The 6,000-nt window shown below is 41.6% G+C and overlaps 1 protein-coding gene across 1 annotated transcript in view; it reads left to right on the plus strand.

Annotated features, from left to right (window-relative positions):
• LOC122548600 (CUB and sushi domain-containing protein 1-like) overlaps positions 1–6,000 on the plus strand; it is a 2,366,391-nt gene that overhangs the window by 1,952,517 nt on the left and 407,874 nt on the right. The window lies entirely within an intron of this gene.

A 6,000-nucleotide genomic window follows, 5' to 3' on the forward strand; every position in this document is an offset into this window, starting at 1 on the left:
AGTTCCATGACTGGGGCTGTTAACCTGTTCCAACCAGGGAGCCCTCACTGACAGATAAGAACAGGAGTGTCGGACGTTCTATTCACTGGTTCTGAGGGAGCTGGATCAATGTCAAGGACTCTGTGTGTAAATAAAGGGTATCTTGGTGATGGGATACCGGCTTCTATGGAGTTATTTCAAGTATTTTAAATTATACCCACCGTTATAAGAAATCTACTTGTACAGACGAATAAGTGGAAATATGTTTGCAGCAATGATACAAAGCATTGGGCATAACATGAACAAATGAAGAAGGGCAAAGGGCTGTAGGCATAAGGAACACCTCATTCCTCACTTTGGCACTTTATACAGACTCTAGGACTCAATATTTAGTTCCATAATGTCATAGCATGCCCTCGATACTCCATTTTGCTCACATTTCCCCCACTGCCAACCCACATTTTGTTTGACTTTTTGAGTTTGGTCTCAAACCATTTTCTCCTTTTGACGTGTTCACTTTTACCTCTATGTCTCTCCTTTGCCATTATTATGAATCACTCTGTCCCATGCACTGGGCACCTTCAAAATTTATTCTACTTGCTCCCCTTCTCCCTCTGTCAACACCAAAAAACCACCATTACCTACCCCTTTCAGGTCTTAAGCAAAGTCATATCAAAACATTAACTTTGTTTCTCTTCCAACAGGTTCTGCCAGATCTGCTGAGTTTCTACAGCACTTTGTTTTTATTTAAGCATAATTCACAATCATTCATTACGCATTGTTACAAAGATTATGAGGAGACCTCGATATAGATCTGCATTAAGATGCTAAGATAGTCAATGCAGAGAGGTGTGAGATGATGTATTTTGATGCAAAGAACAGTGTAAAATAAATGATCCTGTTCTGAAAGGTGGTCAGTGGAAAAAAGACTTGGTTGCAGATTCACAAGTCCCTAAAGGTAGCATGACAGGTAGAAAGAGAGGTGGTAAAGCATTCTATATTATAGGCTTCATAAATGGGGTGCTCTCTTATTAGAGAGAAGTGAATGGTGGCGATTTAACCTGAGGGCCACCAGGTCTCAGGCAAGGGAAGAGGTTGAGAAGGAGAGTCCTTCATAGTAACCTCAAATCTGTGATGAGAACTGAACCCATGCTGTTAGCATCACACTGCTCTGCAAGCCAACAATTCAGCCAACTGACCTAAACTGATTCCCAAATGCGGGTATTGATAAGGGGGTCATGGTAAACTTATTATAAGATCGTAGTCAGCCCTCAGCTGGCATGTTGTGTTTGGCACTGGCTGCCACATAATCAAAAGCGTGTGCCTGCATTGGAAAACACGCAGGAGAGATTCACAAGGATAGTTCCAAGGATGAGGGAATTCAGTTTTGAAGAGAGAGTGGGTAGGTTAAGACTGTTTTCTTGGGAGAAGAGAAAGCTGAGAGGAGATTTTCAAAATCATGAGGGCTCTGAACAGAGTGAATAGGGAGAAACTAAAAGAATTGAGAACTAACGGGACAGTTTTAAAGAGTTTTGCAAAAGAAGCAAATGCAAGATGAACAAAGAACAGTTTCGCACAGGAACAGGCCCTTTGGCCTATCAAGCCTGTGCCAACATATGACACATTCCTAATCTAAAATCCTTCTGCCTCGATGTGACTCCTATATTCCCTGCCAATTCCTATATCTATCAAGGTGCCTCTTAAATGTTGCTATTGTATCTGCTTCCACCATCTCCTCTAGCAGCACGTTCCAGGCACTTCTCACCCTTTGTATAAAATGTACCTTTCACATCTCCTTTAAACATACCCCCTTTTTACCTTAAACCTATGTCCTCTAGTAATTGACATTTCTACCCCGAGAAAAAAGACTTCAACTTTGCATCCTATCCTTGACTCTCCCAATTTTGTAAAATTTTATAAAGTCGTCCTTCAGCCTCAGACATTCAAGTGAAAACAAATCAAGTTTTTCCAATCTCTACTCATAGCTATTATCTTCCAAACCAGGCAACATCCTCATAAACGTTTTCTGTATCCTCTTCAAGGACTCCCCATCCTTCTGGTAGTGTGGCGATGAGAACTGTATGCAATATTCCAAATGTGGCCTAACTAAAGTTCTATACAGCTGCAGCATGAGTAGCCATTTTTTATATTTTATAGCTTGCCCAATGAAGCAAGCATGCCATACGCCTTCTTTACCACCCATCCACTTGTGTTGGCGCTTTCAGGGAACTATGGACCATGTGCATAGATCTCTTTCAATGTTAATACTTCTAAGGGTTTGCCATTAAATTGCATTTGACATTTCTCTGCCTAAGTCTCTGGCCTATTTTATCCATCTGTATTCTCTGGCAATCTTCTTCAATATCTAAAGCTCTCCTCATCTTGGTGTCATCTGCAAACTAACTAATCAGACCACCTATGTTCTTCTAAAAATCATTTATATAAAGTAACAGTGGTCCCAGGACTGATCCTCATGGAACACCATTAGTCACAGATCTCCAGTCAGAAAGACACCCTTCCACTGCTACTCTCTGCCGCTATGGTTAAGCCAGTTCTGCATCCATCTTAACAGCTCACCACAGATCTCATGTGATTTCACCTTCTGCCTCGAGGGATCGTGTCAAAGGCTTTGCTAAAGTCTATGTAGCCAACATCCATCATCTGCCCTCATCAATCATTTTTGTTACTTACTCAAAAAAACTCAATCAAGATTGTGAACCATGACATCCCCTGAACAAAGCCATGCTGTCTATCACTAACAAGGGCATATTTTTATAAATGTAGGTAAATCCTAAGGATCTTCTTCAATAATTTTCTTGTTACTAACATAAGGTTTAGCAGCCTATAATTTCCTGGATTATCACTGTTGCCCTTCTTAAAGAAAGGAACAATATTGGCTATTCTTTAGTTCTCTGGGACCTCTCCTGAGATTGAAAAGGATATAAAAGATTTTGTACAAGATCCCACCAATTCCCTCCTTTGCCTTCTTTAGTATTCTGGGATAGATCCAAACAGATCTGAGAGGCTGACCACCTTAATGCTCTTCATAACACCCAACACCACCTCCTGTTTAATATCGGCATGCCTTAGAGTATCAACATGCCCCTCTCTGGACTCACCATCCACCATGTCCTTCTCCTTTGTGAATACCAATGCAAAATATTCATTAAGGACTTCACGCAATTCATCTGGCTCCATGCATAAATTTCATCTGTTGCCTTTGAATGGGCCTATCCTTTCCTGAGCGACCCTCTTGCACCTTATATTGGTCTAAAACACCTTGAGATTTTCCTTAATCTTGTTTACCAAAAACATTTCATGGCTCCTTTAAGATCTCTTAACTTCTTATTTAAGTTATGTTCTATTTTCTTTATAGTGTTTGAAGATTTTGTCTGTCTTCATTTTCCTAAATCTTACATATGCTTCCTTTCTCATTTTGATTAAACTCTCAATTTCTCTTCTCATTCAAGTTTCCCGAATCTTTCCATCCTTACCCTTCACTTTCAAAGGAATATGTTGGTTCTGATCTCTGATCAACTGGCTTTTAAAAGATTTTCACCTGACTGAATTGGATTTATCCTCAGACAGCTGCCCCAAGTTACATTCCCCATTGTTGTGGTTAGCCTTCCTCTAATTTAATACTTTCATCCAGGGGCTACTCTGCTACTTAGTGGGATATAAAATGGAGCTGGAAAAAGCACAGCAGGTCAAGCTGCATCAGAGGAGAAGGGGAGTCGACGTTTTAGGTTGGAATTTTCATTTTTAGTCCTAATGAAAGGTTCTGACCTGAAATGTTGACTCCCCTTCTCCTCTGATGCTGCTTGACCTGTTGTGCTTTTTCCAGCTCCACTCATTATCCACTCCGCCTCTCCAACATCTTCAGTCCTCACGACTCTTATCCATAACTATAAGTAACTTCAATAATGGAATTATCGTCACTGTTACCAAAATGCTCCTCTATTGAAACTTTGACGATCTGGTCAGGCCCATTCCTCAATACCTGGTCTAGTGTGACCCCTTTCATACTGGACTATTTGCATATTGCTTCAGGAAACCTTCCTGCATGCGCTGAAAAAATGTCCCCTCATTCTGATCAAACCTCTTTATTTGTGTCCAGTAATCATGTCTGAACACAATTTGATTAATTTTAGATTAGGTTAGATTCCCTAACAGTATGGGAACAGACCCTTCAGTCCAACAAGTCCATACCGACCCTCTGAAGAATAACCCACCCAGACCCCTGACTACTGCACCTAACACTATGGGCAATTTAGCATGGCCAATTCACCTGACCTGCACATCTTTGGATTGTGAGAAGAAACCGGAGTACCCAGAGGAAACTCACGTAGACACGGGGAGAATGTGCAAAATTCCACACAGACAGTTGCCCAAGGTGGGTATCGAACCCAGGTCCCTGGCGCTGTGAGGCAACAGTGCTAACTACTGAGCCACTGAGTTGCCCCTAAGAAATGATACTCAACCTGGTAATTTCTTCACTTCGTTAAGGGATTCACAATCTTCCTAGGTGTGTCGAGACGTAATTGTTTGTTTTTAAAAAAGCGTTATTGATGTGTTCAATACTAAATCTCTCAAATCCTCATTTCTCATGTTGTTCTCAGTGGAACTTGTCATATCCTGTTCTATATCTTCGACTTATGAAGCAGGTTGAGTTCAAGCTTGAGTGAGGATCCTGTCTATGAATGACATACGTTCACTCTCATTCTGTAACACCTTTTGTATTGTAGAGTTGCTTGTAACATGCCTCGTAATCTTGATAGTTACGGCACTTAGTCTATGTAGTTTCTTCTCTGTAAGCTGCAATTTCTGTTTCTTCAGCCATTTTATTTGAGCTGGTAAGATAGTGACACATGTCCCTGAATATAGGTTAAAATTAGTTGTATGTCCATTTACATGAACAGTGCTTTCAAACTCAAGTTGATGGATCCCTTGGAATGCATTGGCTATTTTTTAGTACAGCTGGTATTGTTACATTAACTTAAGTATGAGTCAGCATTCAACTTTTTGCTTCACTGAAACTGTTCTGCCTCTCCAGAGTTTCTGGACAACCTGAATTGCCCATACTAAATTTGCAATTTAGTATGGCCAATCCACGTCACCTGCACATCCTTTGGACTCTGAGAAGAAACCCACACAGAAATGGGGAGAATGTGCGAACTCTGCACATACAGTCATCCAAGGCTGGAATTGAACCAGGATTCCTGGTGCTGTGAAGCAACTATGCTAACCACTGAGCCACTCATGTCGCATGTGTAGTACAAGTGTTTATAGATAGGTTCTATTGATCTCCTGTGATCAGGTGATTATTCTCCAAAAGTGTTTTGTGATTTTTCCTGGCTTTTACTTCCAGTTCATAATCTTCTGTTGTTCACCCATCTCTGGAAGTTTATTTAATTTAATTGAATGGAGGTTGAGTGAAGTGATTACGCCACAGTAGAGACAGATCAATCAAAAGTTGGCATGGAGACAGAGTGGAAGAGTCGGACATCACACAGAGCCGTGGTAATAGGGGACTCCATAGTGAGAGGAACTGACCGGGGGTTTTGTGGCAGCAGGCAGGACTTAAGGATAGTGTGTTGCCTTCCTGGTGCCAGGGTTGAAGACATCACAGACAGAGTGCAGGAAATCCTCAAGGATGAAGGTGAAGAGGCAGAGGTGGTGGTACATGTCGGCACAAATGATGTGGGGAAGAAGAGGAGGAACATACTACAGCGGGACTTTGGAGAACTAGGAAGAAGGCTGAAAAGCAGGACGTCCAGGGTGGTTATCTCCGGTTTGCTTCCAGTTCCTCGGGCTGGTGAGGCCAGAAGCAGGGAGATAATGGACTTGAACGTGTGGCTGGGGAACTGGTGCAGGAATCAAGGATTTAAATTCTTGGATCACAGGGGTATGTTTTGTGGTAAGCATAAATTATACAAGAGAGACGGTTTGCACCTTAATAGGTTGGGGACCAGCATTCTGGCAGGCAGGTTTGCTACTGCAACACAGCTACGTTTAAACTAA

The sequence above is a fragment of the Chiloscyllium plagiosum genome, chromosome 3, assembly GCF_004010195.1.
Source record: "Chiloscyllium plagiosum isolate BGI_BamShark_2017 chromosome 3, ASM401019v2, whole genome shotgun sequence".
NCBI lineage: Eukaryota > Metazoa > Chordata > Chondrichthyes > Orectolobiformes > Hemiscylliidae > Chiloscyllium > Chiloscyllium plagiosum.